At 42.6% G+C, this 18698-nt stretch overlaps 1 protein-coding gene across 5 annotated transcripts in view; it reads left to right on the top strand.

Moving 5' to 3' along the window:
• Positions 1-18698, top strand: part of ZDHHC14 (zinc finger DHHC-type palmitoyltransferase 14) — a 283131-nt gene that overhangs the window by 159874 nt on the left and 104559 nt on the right. The gene's annotated exons all lie outside the window — the stretch shown is intronic.

An 18698-nucleotide genomic window follows, 5' to 3' on the forward strand; every position in this document is an offset into this window, starting at 1 on the left:
GGTTAAGTGAGTGGTTGGAGGCAAGGCCAGGATATGCCGTCTAGCTGAGGCACTGCCATCACCACACTCTGCTTCCTGATGTTTCTTTGAAACCCAAGCCCCTCTGAGAAGAAGCCTCTGTCCTGAAAGACCCATAGTTGCAGGTGGCTGCTTTCTGTTCCCTTTATGATCATCATACCTATTGCTGCTTCCCATGATAGAAAGCTGGGGAGATGACATATTTCTTTACTGTCTTGTTTATCCAGCCTGGGACCCAGAAGTTCCTTTATTAAGACAACAAAGATACATACATATATATACATATTCATGATGTATATTGAGATGAATAGCCTTAGTTTTCCTTAGATGTTGCAACCCTGTGTTGAAATTTCCTTAGATACTTAAAGGTAAGAAGTTTACAGCAATCCATTTTAAACACATTAAAACAAACCCTGATCCCTCACAGAGAAAACTTTTAAAGTTCTATTTTGAGTTAAAAAGAGAGCTGCTTCTTGCTCTTAAGAGTTTGCACTTGTGAAAGCATAGCTTTGCAGTGACGTGATGATAATTTGACAACTGGCAGGGGGGCTGTGGTGACTCTGGGTGAACTAAAGCTTAGCGTGAAAACCCACCTGACACTTCCCTCCCACTGTTCCTCCTACTCTGTGGGCTTCTCTTCCCAGCCTCACTCAGCCAAAAGGCCCCCACTTTCCAGTGTCAAGAGATACGAGTGTGGGTCTTGAGAGGCAGCATATGCTGTGGGCTGCCACCCCTGGGTACCAGAGCATGGCTGTGTCCTCTGAACATCTGCTTCCATCCTTCATCCCCACAGTGACGGAAGAGAGCAGTAAAGGGGTTGAGGGTGGGAGTATATGGCAGTGGTCTGCTGGGCTGCAGCCTTCTTGTGTCCTGAGGCAGGGAAGCAGAGAGAGGAAGAGTCAGCCATGGAGAAACAGTCTCTTTCTTAGCCAGTGCATCTTGGGATTTCATGACATTAATTATATATTAGTTCATAATTTAAAGCCTTACATTTATAGCATGTGAATCATTTGTAAAGGCCATACATGGCTATCACGGGATTTGACCCTAGCCAAGGAAGTTTGGGAAGAAGTCTTTATTATAACATCCATTTTGCAAATAAGGATACAGAGCCCGAAAGAGGTTTATTGGGAGAAAGTGGCAGAGCTAGAGCCTTGAACCCAGGTCTCCTCAGTCTCAGCCTTTATTCTTTCCAGGGTGTCTGTCATGGGCCTATCAAAACTGTGTAGTTTGTACCCCCATCACCTTAGCATGCAGCTTGAAAATCCTCTGCTCAAGTGGTGTGCAGAGAGCCTGGCTCTTCACAGTGGCCTTGAAGCATTTTCCTGCTGCGAGCCTATTTTCTACCCCACCTCTTGGTTAGTGCAAGGAGCATTTGTGAAATTAGCAAGATTAGGAACTGGGGATGATAGAGTACCAGTGGAATTCTCTATCATAAATGCAGATTCTAAGAGGCATAGAGTTTCCGTTCATCCTTGTTAATATTTAGGAAGTTGCGTGATTCACTAAAGTGCTTTTTGGGGGGCTTTGAGTTAATAACCTAAGAGTGTTATTTTTTAAACATAAGTATTTTTAAAACTAGCTCTGCCCTATGCCCCAAGAGACAAAGAACCTGTGAAAGTACTAGATGGGGTAAAGGATAAAACCAAATCTTGTTTCAAATGAGGGATAGCTGAGGGTCTTTAGAGACAGGACAAGTGTGGCAGATGTGAGTTACTCTGAACATCCCTTCCCTAAAAGGCAACGAGAAAACTGGACAAAATAGTCACAATAACTTCATGGATTTAGAATTCAACAGTATTGAGGGGGCAGTTATTTGTGAAAATCTGTTGGACTTTGGGTAAGAATAGCGTGTCTGTGACAGTCCCATGTGGGGCTGCTCTAATCTCCACCTGAATTCCAAAGGTGAGAAATTTCTACCTGGACAGGGCAGACTCTGAAAACCAGCAGCTTCCCTGTCTGAAGAGCTGATTTGTTTTGGAGTGAAGTATGGAAAAAAATCAGTAACTGAAACTTCTATCTTAAGCTAGAAAAAGTGGGGCACCTGGGTAGCTCAGTAGTTAAGCATCTGCCTTCAGCTCAGATTGTGATCCCAGGGTCCTGGGATCAAGTCCTGCATTGGGCTCCCCCCGAGGAGCTTGCTTCTCCCTCTGCCTCTGCCTCTCTGTCTGTGTCTCTTGTGAATAAATAAATAAAATCTTAAAAAAAAACTAGAAAAAGAGCAAACTCAACTCCAGGCAAGCTGTAGTAAGGCAGTAATAAAGATGAGGTGGAAATAAATGAAATAGAATAGAAAAAACAACAGAAATACAGTGAGACCAAAAGTTAGTTCTTTGATAAGATGAACAAAATTGACAAATCTTTATACTATCCCCCACCCCTTCCATAAAAAGAGAGAAGATAGAAATTCCCAAAATCAGGAATAAAAGCAGAGGCATTACCATTGACTCTACAGATATTAAAGGATTTTAACTTTAAGCCACAAATTAGACAACTTGATGAATGGACAAATTCTTAGGAAGCCACAATTACCAAAAGAATGACTCAAAAAGAAATAGAAAAGCTGAAGAAACCCATAACAAGTAAAGAAACTGGCTGTCCATATGTAGAAAGATGAATTTGAATCCTTCACACCATACACACAATTTAATTCAAAATGGATCATAAACCTAAATATAAGAGCTAAAGCTGTAAAACTTCTGAAGGAAACATTGAGAGGGTTTTTATGACCTTGGGTTAGGCAAAGAGTTCTTACATAGGCGTACCTGGGTGACTTGGTCAGTATGGGGCTGGCTTTTGATTTGGGCTCAGGTCATGATCTCAGGGTCCTAGGACTGAGCACCACATTGGGCTCTTTGCTCAGCACATTCTGCTTGAGGATTCTCTCTCTCCGTCTCCTTCTGCCTGTGCCCCACTTGTGCTCATGTGCTCTCTCTCTCTTTCTCTCTCTCTAAAAAAAATATTTTTTTAAAAAGTTCTTACATAGATACCAAAAGCGTGATCTGTAGAAAGAAAAAGATAGTAAATTGGAGTTCATTAAATTAAAGACTTCTGTGCTTCAAAAGACACCATTAAGGAAATAGAAAGAAAAGCCACAGACTGGGAGAAAGTATTTGCACATCATATATCTGATAAAAGTATCTTGTACTTGTATCTAGGATATATTGAGATCTCTTACAACTCCATAAGAAGACAAACAACCCAATTAAAAATGAGTAAAGGATTTGAACAGACATTTTTCTAAAAAAGATATATGAATGGCCAATGAATACATGTAAAGAAGGAGATGCAAATCAAAACCGCAATGATGTACCACTTAACACCCACCAGAATGGCTCTAATCCAAAAGACTGATGATAACAAATGTTGGTGAAGATATGGAGAAATTGGAACCTTCATGCTGGTGGGGATGTAAAATGCTATAGCCTCTTTGGAAAACACTTCCTTAGAATTCCTCAAGAAGTTAAGCATACATTACCATATAACCTGGCAAGGCTATTTCTAGATATTTATCCAAGAGAAATGAAAACCTATGTCTCTGATGTGCATTGTACCTAATATCCCCAAACTGGAAACAACCCAAATGTCCATCGGTAGTCAAACTGATGAGCACCACATGGTGCAGCCACACAGTGGAATACCAGTAAGTGATAAAAAAGGAGCCTAGTGTTGACATGCGCCGAAGCATAGATAAACGCTAAGCAAAAGAAGCCAGATCAGAAGGCTGCATATTGTGTAGTTCCATGTGTATGAAGTGTCCAGAAAGAACACATCTTTAGAGTCAGAAAGCCAACGAGTGATTGCCAGGGCTGGGGACAGGAGTGAGGATTGCTGCACTGGGACATGAGAAAACTTGCCAGAATGGTGAAAACAGCCTAAGATTGGACTGGGATGCTGGCAGCACAATCCAGTACATTTATTAAAGGTCACATTATTGCATACTTCGAAAGGATAACTGTTAGGTTTGTAAATTATAGCATAATAAAGCTGTCCAAAAACAGAGGAGGAGAGGAAAGGAAGAGGAGGAAGACGGAGCAGAAGAAGAGAAAGGGGCCACTCGCTTCTAGTTATAGGACATTAGACTAGTTGTAAAATGGGAATAAGGACACATAGCCTATAAGATCAGTGCAGTAAATGGTCGGGGTTTTTGTTTTTGCTTTTGTGTTTTTAAGAAAAAGTTCTTCTCTTTTCCCACCCAGCTCTCTCCTCACCTTCCACATATGTGGACTGTCCTAAAAGAATTCATCACCTGACACATGATCAGAATAAATGTCAGAGCTAGTCTAATTCTTTATTAGGAATCCTCTCCTGTATTACTTGGCTGTGGAGAATAAGATTATGTCTCAATGAAATCTTAGCACATTTATTTTGTGCGATCTAACTGAGGAAGGAAAATGGAAATTAGATGCAGAACCTTTTTATGATTAGTTATTAATTCTAATTATCTGTAGTGGATCTCTCCTTATAGAGGTCCATGATAGCCGCTTGAAACCAGCCATCTGCGTAATGAAGTGAAGCTGTGCCAAGGGTGGGACCAGCTTTCCCTTCTTCAGATTTCTGGGGTGAGGGGGTAGGTGGTGAGGAGGAGGGGGAGGCTCTGTGTCTCAGAGTCTGTTACAAGTCTCCTGAAATGCCTTACCCTTCTTTTTTTCTGAAAGACCTTTCCTGATTAGTTAACATTGCAGCTAAAAAGACATCCAGGAATGGCAGAGAGAGGTCTCCCTGGGGTCACTGGAGTCCTGCTTGGAAATGTGACACTTTGAAAACTCCTTTTTTTTTTTTTTTTCTCAGTTCACTCAGGGATGGTAAGATACTAAGCAACTGATTTGGAGTTAGATAAAAGTGATGAGACACCACATTATAAATCACCAGATCAACGCATTTCAAGTAGGGAGAGACCTTTCCAGGGATCAGAATGGGGGAAAGCAGTGGGTCTGCCTCTTTGCTTTTCATTACACATGTTGTCTCTTTCCATCCTTCAACAGTCCTGAGGACCCCAGACAGGAAGTCCAGGAGGAGCCGAAATGTGGACTCAGCTTGTTGGGCCCCAAAAGCAAGGCTAGTTACTTAGGAAATTCTCTCCCCATGTCACGGTCACCCTGACACCACAGAGTTCCCTGATACACAGGATCTGTGGAAGAAACATGATAAATTGATCAGAGCTTAAATGGTAGCTTGGTAAAGGGGGAATCAGATCAAAGGAAGCAGGGTGGTCTTCAAAAAACTCACCTGTGCTGTGGCAGTGGCACAGTCTGAGTTATTGTCCCAATTAGATGATACTCTGCTGGACGAAATGGGCACGTGGGAATCTCCCTTCTGTCTCTGTCTCCCCTCTCGCTCTCCTTTCCTCTCTCAATTCCCCCTGTCCCTCCTCCTCCCTCCCTCCCTCCTCCTCCCCCTCTTCCTTCCCCTATTCCTCTCTCTCCACTCCTCATCCCTAACCCCTCCTCCTCCTCTCCGCCTTCTCTGCCCCTCCTCTCCCTCCTCCTTCCCCTATTTCTCTTCCTTTCCCTTCTCCTCCCTCCACTTCCCTCCTCCTCCTCTTCTTCTTCTTCTTCTCTTTCATCCTCTACCCCCCACTCTTTTGGTCAGATTCTCATCAGCAACTTTTCTTCTAGTACACAGAACCAATCACCATTTCTAAGATGAAAGTTTATCTTTCATCATTTCCTAAATTAATCCTTGGACTGGACATCCACTAGATGAGATGTTTAGGAAGCAGGGCAGTTTCCTGATCCCGAGGAAACACCAGCCCACCAGCCCTGGTTCTGCACCATCCCACATAGTGCAATTCCTGGGAAGAGTTCCATGGGAACAGGATGTTTTCATACCCCTATTTGACTTGCTAGAGTTTTTTACCCCTGAGACATCTTAATTCGGTGTTTAAGAGTGGAAAGTTTTAATTGGAATTTTAACAACACTGATGGATTTTTGTTGCAGAAAATACTTTCTGAAAATACGTTGATCCAATTGAAGACCTAAATCAATGTTCTCTATTGTAAAGCTACACTATTTCCAAGTTTTTCCCATTTTCATTTTTATTTGACTAAAATTATTTTAATAGAAGTAATTTCTTTTCTGCATAAAATTTATAGTTAAGAGGTTTTTTTTTTATTGATCAGGGTTTTTGTATCATGAAAGTTGCCATTATGAATTTTCTTATGGAACTGTTCGTTACTTCTACTAAGACAGATTTTCCTGGTGATTTAATAATTTTTTGAAGTCAATACTGATTTCCTTTTGTGAATATTCACCATAAAATATTCATTGGTAATATTCAACATAAAATTGTTTCAAAATGTGATCATTTTATCTACTTTTGGCCTCATGATTAAGCTAGTGTCTTTGATCTGTAATTAAACCTTTCTGACACTTTGCATCACTTCACGTACTATACACTAGGTGCCCACAGTGTAGAACATACCAAAAAAAAAAAAAAAAAGAGGCAGAGCCACTGGTAGTTAATTTGCTTGGCTTTTGCCAGTTTTCTTTTCAGAAAGTGGTATTTTCTGACCCTTCCCCCAGATCTTGTTTGCATCTCCCTACTCACCTCCAAAATTACCCCAGCATACCCCTGTGTGTAATTGTTATTTGCAGTGGACATTTTGGCATTTCACAAACATTCTGCTAGGCCTAGAAACTCTGTTTGGACTTGAACTACACCTGCTGGTGTGGGATTCCTTCCACCTCTGCCATCGTCTCTCCCCTGCCAGTGACCATGATGCCACTTCATCAGCTTTGGGACTTTCTCTCCCATGCACCAGTCTTAAGCATTACCTGTGCCCATTGCCATAAAATAGTCTCTGTGCTTTTTCTGTAAAGCAATTGGTTTGCTGACCCATGAGGAAAGCTAGGGTAATATGAATAGCTATTTTTCATTGAGTGCTTCTCTTGTGCCAGATATTATGCTCAGCTGTGTCCACATCTGACCTGTATACTTACAGCACCTACTCCGTGGTGTTTAGACACTATTGTCCTTATTTTATTCACAGGAAAGCCGGTGCTCAGGAAGGAAAGTGATTGGACAAAGGTCATTTGGCCAGAGCTGGGAAGGAGGCCCATCTGCTATCACCCCCTATGCTTTTAATCACTGCCCACCATCTTGCTGCTTTGGGGAGCCAGGCCCTGAGCAAGAGATTTCTGGTCTTACTAGAGCAAGTAGCACTTCCCATTTCCTTTATGTTATTTTCTCTTCCTCAGACTGTCTACATCATCTAGCTTTCCCATCCCATTGTCTGACTCCTCCATCACATTCATAGCCTAGAAATAGAGAGGTGTGTCCAGCACATCATGGCTACAGGGCCTAATTCTCAAATCCTGGGCCCAGTTGGGTGGAGAAAGTAGAACAGCAGGAAAGTCCAGACAGTCTAACATCCGTCTTGAAACTGTCTGCAGATATAGGGACCTTTTGGGACTCTCACTGATGTCCAGATATCCTGTGATGCTTGTGAATGAGTTAAGGGAAGGGGGGGAGCAGGGTGTCCCACCATGTCTGAAATATATTCTGGAAGAGACAAGGCATTTGAAGAAAATGACATCCTAGGAATAAAACAAAAAGTAGATTCTTTGTTTGAAGGAAAATGCTAGAATCATCTAGTGTGTACAGATGCCAGGGAAGGGTAGGCAGCGATTCTCCCACACCAATGCAGGGTGGCAACTCAGAATGTCAAAATTCCTGATTGTCTCTTTAAAAAAAAAATCCAGCCCGGGAGAGCTGGGAACCAGATGTCACAATTCAAAATTGTGGTATTTGGGGAAATACCACAAGATTTTGAAGGCTCTAGTTCTGAGGGAAGGAAGGAGCCGGAGATTTTTGTTTTTCCGAAGGATTTGGGAGGATGGGTGTTTTTCATCCAGGATGTTCATTGAAGCCTATATTATTTCTTCTTCCTGTAGAAACCCAAACTTGTGGGAATGTACCATGTGTTGGACCTGAGGCCAGTTTCTGATGTAAACATATTCACTTGTTTGTGAGGTTAGGACATTTTTCTGTGATGGTTGGGGTAGAGAATTATAATGACAGAGAAAAGCAGCCTGCAGCTCCCCTCTTCTGGGGATGCCCTTTACAGAATTGTCTTCACTGTGCTCCAGATAGCTTTGTGGGTGGCCAGTAGTATTTCCCTTCTTTTTACGGGAAGAGACACTGAGCCAAGGGGAACTATTGCACTTGCTTAGGTCACACTTTCTTGTCCCCTCTGCACTGTCTACCAATCTGAATTCCTAAATCTACATAGGTATTTTGGTGACCTCTGTACTTCCCATCCTGAATCCACTGGGTGTCTCTTAATATAATAAAGCTCAAGAAGTTGAAGGTTTGACTTACATAAGTGTACATATGTACAGATTTGGAATCTCTTCTAGAGAATTAATGAACCCTCCCTAGAAGCAACGGTATCACTTCATTGCAGATGAGAGGAAATGACTCTGTCTCTCTCACTGCATAAATGTCACATTCTTTAGAGTCTGTTAAATCAGCAGAATGATGGCACAGAACAATGTTGACATGCTTGGAAGGAAGGAAGGAAGGAAGGAAGGAAGGAAGGAAGGAAGGAAGGAAGGAAGGAAGGAAGGAAAAGAAAAGAAGAAACATACTCTAATTGTAATCAGTTCTCATACGCAAGGCTGTGAAAAGGGGAAAATCCAGATGATGAACTAACCAGGGTGAGGGAAAGGTCAACTGCAAGAGAGCAGAGAAAGCCAGAAGCTGCAAGGATGGGAAGGAAAGGCTCAAGTGGCACGAAAAGGATGGAAAAATTGAGACCATGTGGTTTAAGAAATGGCCAAAGGAAAGAGCAAGGGTCTGGCACATGTTTGTGGAAATTAGAGGCTCACCCTTCCCCAGCCAGGGGCACTGAGATCCACAGATCCTGGTTGATGAAAGAGCTTGGGGAACCCACCTCCCAGATGGGTTTCAGGTAGGCTGGTCCTCAGCAATGCTCTGAGCTATAGAACATTCCCACTTAAAGGGACCTCAGCAATTGTGGAGATCATCCTGGGCAACTCCTTCAGCTTGCAGACAAGGAAACTGAGGCTCAGAGAGAGACAAGTACTAATATCTATCATTTGACTCTTTTGCTTCTGAAGGCGAATCCCTAAATCCTTGCTACACAAAGAGAAGTCCATAGAGGAGCAACATCAACATCTCCCCGAAGCCTATGAGAAATGCAGAACCTCTGGCCCCATTCCATGCACTGACTCGGAATCTGAATTTTTAACAAGATCCTGAAAGCCAAGAAGCTCCCTGAAGCCTCTCGCTCCCACCTGGGGCCCCGGGGACCAGACTGTTCCTCTCCATCAGTCAGCCGTCTGCTTCCCCTCCTCTTAAGCTTCCAGGACTGCCAGGTTTTTAGGAGTTTAGCTAAATACAAATTCATGTACTTTGAGCATTCGGTGTAGTAGCCTCCTTGCAGTGCCTTTAAGTGGCATCTTTTCCCTTATTAGTACTTATAAATGATAACTGTATGATAAATACCTCCTCCTTTGAGAGTGCTTTATAGATTCCAAAGTCCCTAGATGTTTTTAATATCAGTAAAGCTCTAGAGCTAAGGTTATTGAACCTGCATCCCAGCTCTTCCACTTGTTGTGTGACCCTGCGAAATGTTTTAACTTCTCTGAGCCTCGATTTTAGTGCATATAAAATAGACCCACTGAGTGCAAAGGTCCATTCCAGTGTTATCATCCTGAGTCTAGAAATAAATCCTTCCTCCTCCTGGGCTTGACCATGAAAATCCAGGAACCAAAATATTCTAGAAGGTTATTTAGCCTGTTCAACTACTTAAACAAGAAGGATGACCTATTCTTCGAATAATTTTAGAGTGCAAAGCTGCACGCACGCCTGTGTAAATTCAACAAGTAAACTGTAGGTGCCACAAAATAAGAGATATTTAAATGACTCACTGGAATATTACTATCATTATTACTTTAACTAGTGTCCTTGGGAAGATTAAGCAAAATGATGGAACAATAGCTCTTCTGAGTGAGGAAATGAGTCAGTCAATAGGATTTAGAGGGAAGTCAAAGAGAAGGCACCTCATCCAAGAATGGGCAAGGCATGTTCCTCCAAACAGGCTCCGGAACTCAATGGGGCCCCACTGGTGAGTGTGCAGGGCATGAGGAGGAGGGGAGTACAAGTATGGCTTTTCAGGAAAGAAATCCCGCTGGAGGAGGTTAATCAGAAGAGGGGGCAGGCTCTTTGAGCCTGGAAGTGGGAGGCATTTTCTTATTACAAGTGTTAGAGTAGCATGAAAAGCAGCTCAGGGATAAAAGGAAACAAAGCACCCAGTGAGGAGAGAGGAAATGGACCGGGGTGAGGAGGCGGGGGCGGGGCTGGGCTGGGAGGAGCTGAGGCTGAGCAGGTGCAGCAGGGCAGGGAAAGGATTAGCAGCCCCGGGGGCAGGAGAGAGGATTTAGAGAGCCATTGCTAGGGTCAAAGAAGCAGTAGGCACTCCGTGGAGTTTTCCTAAGAAGAGCTTTACTCTCTCTCTCTCTCTCTTTCTTTTCTTTTCTTTTAAACAGCCTAAGGAGCCATCCCACATTCTGCTTCATATAACATCTGCATGTTTTGAGTGTTTTGTGGCTGGAGTCTACACTAGGGATCTGACTTAACCGAGAGCGACTTGCTAAATGACTCTGCTTGTCCCTTACCTGTCCTTCACGCCCTTTTGTCATTTATGTGCTTATAACAGTCTGTGATACCAATGGGGGCTGTGATTCAATGAAACTTTGTCACAATAATCACCCTCCAAAACTTTGTTATAATCAAACCAACTCACCTTTGATTTTCCAAGTAATCTTTCTCCTTCCTCCTTTGGAATTTAAAGCTGTAAAGTAGGAATTTACAGCCAGCTTTTTTTTTTTTTTTTTTTTTTTTTGAGGGAGGGTGGTAGGTATGTGTTCTATCTCCCTTCTCTTCTATGCCCTGGGAAACTCAATGCTAAGTGAGCTATGGGAGGTACATAAACTGTTATTTTGTGTTTCTGGTAGATAAGTTCTGAGGTAAAGAGTACAAGCAGGCTAGTATCTGCCCTGTTGTCCAGAGTTTGAGGTAGGCATGAGGACCCACTTGCAGCCAGCACTCAGAGGGTAGAAGGCACTTGTGAAAGAGGCCAGTGAGGCATATAGTGGGAGGATGGGGGGTTTCTCTAGTGAGGGCTCTTCCTGCTATCATGTTTGGTAAAGAAGAAATTCCTCACATTTTTCATTTATCCAAGTTTACCATCCTAGGCCCCCAAAGGAAAATTGTAACTTACATAGGTGGACAGAAGTGAAGACCATTTGTTTGGAAACTGCAGATTAACACTGTGTAGGAGAAAACAGGAGTACAAATGGTTGAATGCCATATTACATACCATCAAAATTTGGAGTGAGCCCTTTTATAAATCTCTTTATTTTCTTTTAAGGATGGAAACTTGAAGTTCAAGGATCTTTGAGTGAGTGATGGATGGGTTGCTTCTTATACTAAAGAGAAAGCAATAGAGTAGGAGTGGCTAAAACCTCCCATGGCTCTCACACAACTAAAAGTCACACACTTGGGGCAATGCTGAGCAACACAGGGGTGCCTGGGTGGCTCAGCCGGTTAAGCATCAGACTCTTGATTTTGGCTCAGGTGATGATCTGAGGGTCGTGAAATCAAGCCCTGTGGGCTCCGTGCTTATCACAGATTCTGCTTAAGATTCTCTCCCTTTCCCCGTATGCCTCCCCCAACACAGTTTCTCTCACTCTCTCTCTAACATAAATAAATCAATAAAATCTTTTAAAAAAAATACTGAGCAGTATATCCAATAGAAATAGAATGCAACCCAAATGTGTAATTGTAAATGTTCTAGTAATGACATTTTAAAAATGGAAAGGAACAAGTAAAATTAATTTTAATAATATATTTGCTTAGAAAAAGAAGAAATAATATATTGGCTTTAACCTGGCGTATCTAAAATATTGCCATTTCAACATATATTCGATATTTAAAAAGTACTTAGTACTGAATCTTTCTGGTGTGTATTTTGCACTTGTAGCAGATTCAGTGTGGCCTGCTCACATTCCAGATGTTCACACATGTCTAATGTCTAGCACATTGGGCAGCACAGATCTAAAAGACACAGAATTGGATCTGAATAGTTGTTAGACTCTCTCAGAGTTACCAGTATTGTTTATCTTGCTTTGGGCCACTCTAGAGAAAATCTTGGGAGGATGGCTTTTATCTTCATCATTTTCTTTTTTTTTTTTTTTTTTTTTTTTTAAAACTCCTTTTTTTCTTTTTTTTTTTTTTTTTTTTTTTTTAATTATTTTTTTTTATTGGTGTTCAATTTACTAACATACAGAATAACACCCAGTGCCCGTCACCCATTCACTCTCACCCCCCGCCCTCCTCCCCTTCTACCACCCCTAGTTCGTTTCCCAGAGTTAGCAGTCTTTACGTTCTGTCTCCCTTTCTGATATTTCCCACACATTTCTTCTCCCTTCCCTTATTTTCCCTTTCACTATTATTTATATTCCCCAAATGAATGAGAACATATAATGTTTGTCCTTCTCCGACTGACTTACTTCACTCAGCATAATACCCTCCAGTTCCATCCACGTTGAAGCAAATGGTGGGTATTTGTCATTTCTAATAGCTGAGTAATATTCCATTGTATACATAAACCACATCTTCTTTATCCATTCATCTTTCGTTGGACACCGAGGCTCCTTCCACAGTTTGGCTATAGTGGCCATTGCTGCTAGAAACATCGGGGTGCAGGTGTCCCGGCGTTTCATTGCATTTGTATCTTTGGGGTAAATCCCCAACAGTGCAATTGCTGGGTCGTAGGGCAGGTATATTTTTAACTGTTTGAGGAACCTCCACACAGTTTTCCAGAGTGGCTGCACCAGTTCACATTCCCACCAACAGTGTAGGAGGGTTCCCTTTTCTCCGCATCCTCTCCAACATTTGTTGTTTCCTGCCTTGTTAATTTTCCCCATTCTCACTGGTGTGAGGTGGTATCTCATTGTGGTTTTGATTTGTATTTCCCTGATGGCAAGTGATGCAGAGCATTTTCTCATATGCATGTTGGCCATGTCTATGTCTTCCTCTGTGAGATTTCTGTTCATATCTTTTGCCCATTTCATGATTGGATTGTTTGTTTCTTTGGTGTTGAGTTTAATAAGTTCTTTATAGATCTTGGAAACTAGCCCTTTATCTGATATGTCATTTGCAAATATCTTCTCCCATTCTGTAGGTTGTCTTTGAGTTTTGTTGACTGTATCCTTTGCTGTGCAAAAGCTTCTTATCTTGATGAAGTCCCAATAGTTCATTTTTGCTTTTGTTTCTTTTGCCTTTGTGGATGTATCTTGCAAGAAGTTACTATGGCCGAGTTCAAAAAGGGTGTTGCCTGTGTTCTTCTCTAGGATTTTGATGGAATCTTGTCTCACATTTAGATCTTTCGTCCATTTTGAGTTTATCTTTGTGTATGGTGAAAGAGAGTGGTCTAGTTTCATTCTTCTGCATGTGGATGTCCAATTTTCCCAGCACCATTTATTGAAGAGACTGTCTTTCTTCCAATGGATAGTCTTTCCTCCTTTATCGAATATTAGTTGCCCATAAAGTTCAGGGTCCACTTCTGGATTCTCTATTCTGTTCCACTGATCTATGTGTCTGTTTTTGTGCCAGTACCACACTGTCTTGATGACCACAGCTTTGTAGTACAACCTGAAATCTGGCATTGTGATGCCCCCAGATATGGTTTTCTTTTTTAAAATTCCCCTGGCTATTCGGGGTCTTTTCTGATTCCACACAAATCTTAAAATAATTTGTTCTAACTCTCTGAAGAAAGTCCATGGTATTTTGATAGGGATTGCATTAAACGTGTATATTGCCCTGGGTAACATTGACATTTTCACAATATTAATTCTGCCAATCCATGAGCATGGAATATTTTTCCATCTCTTTGTGTCTTCCTCAATTTCTTTCAGAAGTGTTCTATAGTTTTGAGGGTATAGATCCTTTACATCTTTGGTGAGGTTTATTCCTAGGTATCTTATGCTTTTGGGTGCAATTGTAAATGGGATTGACTCCTTAATTTCTCTTTCTTCAGTCTCATTGTTAGTGTATAGAAATGCCACTGACTTCTGGGCATTGATTTTGTATCCTGCCACGCTACCGAATTGCTGTATGAGTTCTAGCAATCTTGGGGTGGAGACTTTTGGGTTTTCTATGTAGAGTATCATGTCATCGGCGAAGAGAGAGAGTTTGACTTCTTCTTTGCCAATTTGAATGCCTTTAATGTCTTTTTGTTGTCTGATTGCTGAGGCTAGGACTTCCAGTACTATGTTGAATAGCAGTGGGGAGAGTGGACATCCCTGTCTTGTTCCTGATCTTAGGGGAAAGGCTCCCAGTGCTTCCCCATTAAGAATGATATTTGCTGTGGGCTTTTCATAGATGGCTTTTAAGATGTCGAGGAATGTTCCCTCTATCCCTACACTCTGAAGAGTTTTAATCAGGAATGGATGCTGTATTTTGTCAAATGCTTTCTCTGCATCCAATGAGAGGATCATATGGTTCTTGGTTTTTCTCTTGCTGATATGATGAATCACATTGATTGTTTTACGGGTGTTGAACCAGCCTTGTGTCCCAGGGATAAATCCTACTTGGTCATGGTGAATAATTTTCTTAATGTACTGTTGGATCCTATTGGCCAGTATCTTGTTGAGAATTTTTGCATCCATGTTCATCAGGGATATTGGTCTGTAATTCTCCTTTTTGGCGGGGTCTTTGTCTGGCTTTGGAATTAAGGTGATGCTGGCTTCATAGAACGAATTTGGAAGTACTCCATCTCTTTCTATCTTTCCAAACAGCTTTAGGAGAATAGGTATGATTTCTTCTTTAAACGTTTGATAAAATTCTCCTGGAAAGCCATCTGGCCCTGGACTCTTGTGTCTTGGGAGGTTTTTGATGACTGCTTCAATTTCCTCCCTGGTTATTGGCCTGTTCAGGTTTTCTATTTCTTCCTGTTCCAGTTTTGGTAGTTTGTGACTTTCCAGGAATGCGTCCATTTCTTCTAGATTGCCTAATTTATTGGCGTATAGCTGTTCATAATATGTTTTTAAAATCGTTTGTATTTCCTTGGTGTTGGTAGTGATCTCTCCTTTCTCATTCATGATTTTATTAATTTGAGTCTTCTCTCTCTTCTTTTTAATAAGGCTGGCTAATGGTTTATCTATCTTATTAATTCTTTCAAAGAACCAACTCCTGGTTCTGTTGATCTGTTCCACAGTTCTTCTGGTCTCGATTTCGTTGAGTTCTGCTCGAATCTTTATTAATTCCCTTCTTCTCTTGGGTGTAGGATCTATTTGCTGTTTTTTCTCTAGCTCCTTTATGTGTAAGGTTAGCTTTTGTATTTGAGTTCTTTCCAGTTTTTGAATGGATGCTTGTATTGCGATGTATTTCCCCCTTAGGACTGCTTTTGCTGCATCCCAAAGATTTTGAACGGTTGTATCTTCATTCTCATTAGTTTCCATGAATCTTTTTAATTCTTCCTTAATTTCCTGGTTGACCCTTTTATCTTTTAGCAGGATGGTCCTTAACCTCCATGTGTTTGAGGTCCTTCCAAACTTCTTGTTGTGATTTAGTTCTAATTTCAAGGCATTATGGTCCGAGAATATGCAGGGGACAATCCCAATCTTTTGGTATCGGTTCAGACCCGATTTGTGACCCAATATGTGGTCTATTCTGGAGAAAGTTCCATGTGCACTTGAGAAGAATGTGTATTCAGTTGAGTTTGGATGTAAAGTTCTGTAGATATCTATGAAATCCATCTGGTCCAGTGTATCATTTAAAGCTCTCGTTTCTTTGGAGATGTTTTGCTTAGAAGACCTATCGAGTATAGAAAGAGCTAGATTGAAGTCACCAAGTATAAGTGTATTATTATCTAAGTATTTCTTCACTTTGGTTAATAATTGATTTATATATTTGGCAGCTCCCACATTCGGAGCATATATATTGAGGATTGTTAAGTCCTCTTGTTGAATAGATCCTTTAAGTATGATATAGTGTCCCTCTTCATCTCTCACTACAGTCTTTGGGGTAAATTTTAGTTTATCTGATATAAGGATGGCTACCCCTGCTTTCTTTTGAGGACCATTCGAATGGTAAATGGTTCTCCAACCTTTTATTTTCAGGCTGTAGGTGTCCTTCTGTCTAAAATGAGTCTCTTGTAGACAGCAAATAGATGGGTCCTGCTTTTTTATCCAGTCTGAAACCCTGCGCCTTTTGATGGGGTCATTAAGCCCGTTCACATTCAGAGTTACTATTGAGAGATATGAGTTTAGTGTCATCATGATATCTATTCAGTCTTTGTTTTTGTGGACTGTTCCACTGAACTTCTTCTTAAAGGGGAATTTTAAGAGGCCCCCTTAAAATTTCTTGCAGAGCTGGTTTGGAGGTCACATATTCTTTTAGTTGCTGCCTGTCTTGGAAGCTCTTTATCTCTCCTTCCATTTTGAATGAGAGCCTTGCTGGATAAAGTATTCTTGGTTGCATGTTCTTCTCATTTAGGACCCTGAATATATCCTGCCAGCCCTTTCTGGCCTGCCAGGTCTCTGTGGAGAGGTCTGCTGTTACCCTAATACTCCTCCCCATAAAAGTCAGGGATTTCTTGTCTCTTGCTGCTTTAAGGATCTTCTCCTTATCTTTGGAATTTGCAAGCTTCACAATTAAATGTCGAGGTGTTGAACGGTTTTTATTGATTTTAGGGGGGGATCTCTCTATTTCCTGGATCTGAATGCCTGTTTCCCTTCCCAGATTAGGAAAGTTTTCAGCTAGAATTTGTTCAAATACATATTCTGGCCCTCTGTCCCTTTCGGCGCCCTCGGGAACCCCAATTAAACGTAGGTTTTTCTTCCTCAGGCTGTCGTTTATTTCCCTTAATCTATCTTCATGGTCTTTTAATTGTTTGTCTCTTTTTTCCTCAGTTTCCCTCTTTGCTATCAACTTGTCTTCTAGGTCACTCACTCGTTCTTCCACCTCGTTAACCCTCGTCGTTAGGACTTCTAGTTTGGATTGCATCTCATTCAATTGATTTTTAATTTCTGCCTGACTAGCTCTAAATTCTGCAGTCATGAAGTCTCTTGAGTCCTTTATACTTTTTTCTAGAGCCACCAGTAGCTGTATAATAGTGCTTCTGAATTGGCTTTCTGACATTGAATTGTAATCCAGATTTTGTAACTCTGTGGGAGAGAGGACTGTTTCTGATTCTTTCTTTTGAGGTGAGGTTTTCCTTCTAGTCATTTTGCTCAGTGCAGAGTGGCCAAAAGCAAGTTGTATTGGGAAAAAGAGAAAAAGAGAGGAGAGAAAGAAGGAAAGAAAAGAGAAAGAGAAAAAAAAAGGGAAGAAAAAGAAAAAAAAAAACGAAAAAAAAAAAAAAAAAAAGAAAAAGAGAAAGAAAAAGGAGAAAAAAAAAGGGGGTGGGGGAAGGAAACAAATCAAAAAGCAAAACAAAATAAAAACAAAAACAAAAACAAAAACAAAAACAAACAAACAAAAAAAGAACCACCGGGGAGTATCTTCTGATTCTGTGTTCTTTAAGTCCCTTGGCTTCTCCTGGAAGTTGTCCGTCTAGCTGGTGTTCTGGGGGAGGGGCCTGTTGTGCTGATTTTCAGGTGTTAGCAGTTGGGGGAGCTGCTCTGCCCCTGCCTGGTGCAGGGCTCGGTGGGGGTTGTTTACCCCGTGAGGCCGCAGGAGGAACAGCCCCAGTGGCGGGCCAGGTCTGGAAACCTGGGTTCAGCTCCGGCAGGAACTCCGTCTGCAGGGCCTGGAGGCTCCGGGGCGGGGCGCTGATCTGCTCAGCTGGGGCAGGAGCGTCCTTGCTGTCCTGGGCCCTCCCGGCCTCTGCCTGTCCCGGGGGAGGCGGGATCCTGGGCTGTGTCCCGGCGCCCTGTGCTCCGGAGCCTGCGCTGGTGGATTCGCGCTCCCGGGCCGCGCAGCCCCCTCCGCGGAGCCGCCGCCCGAGCCCCTCCGAGCTGCTCCTGGAACCGCGCAGGCCCCTCCGCACGGAGCCTCTTCCTCTGCCCGAGCCCCTCCGAGCTGCTCCCGGGGCCGTGCAGCCCCCTCCGCGGAGCCGCCCCCGAGCCCCCCCGAGCTGCTCCGGGTCCCGCCGTGCGCGCTGCAGCCCTTAGGGAGCTCGGCGCACTCTCCTGGGCGCGCAGTTGCTGTTAGTGTCCCCGGGATCCCGAGGGCATCCCCGCCCTCCTGGGTCCTGCTCCAACTCCCCGCGAGCCCCTTTCCGCCCGGGAAGGTCGGTGCAGCTCCTGCGTCTCCGGGACGGGGCTCTCCTGTCCTGGGGACCCTCGCCCCGGCCTCAGCCCGGCTCCTCGCGGGGCCCCTCCCCCTTGGAGGCCTTTGTTTCTTTACTTCTTTTTCCCCGTCTTCCTACCTTGATAGAAGCGCGAACCCTTCTCACTGTAGCATTCCAGCTGTTCTCTCTTTAAATCTCAGGCCGAATTCATAGATTTTCAGGATAATTTGAGGGTTTTCTAGGTAGTTTGGTGGAGACAGGTGATTTGGAGACCCTACTCTTCCGCCATCTTGCTCCTCCCCTCTTCATCATTTTCTTGAAGGATGTCATACATTCATTTATTTTTGTGTATTCAACATATACTGGAGTGCTTACTACGTATGAGACACTGTCATAGTGCAAATTATACTCTTA

This window comes from Canis lupus, chromosome 1 (assembly GCF_011100685.1).
Source record: "Canis lupus familiaris isolate Mischka breed German Shepherd chromosome 1, alternate assembly UU_Cfam_GSD_1.0, whole genome shotgun sequence".
In the NCBI taxonomy this organism is placed as follows: Eukaryota; Metazoa; Chordata; class Mammalia; order Carnivora; family Canidae; genus Canis; species Canis lupus.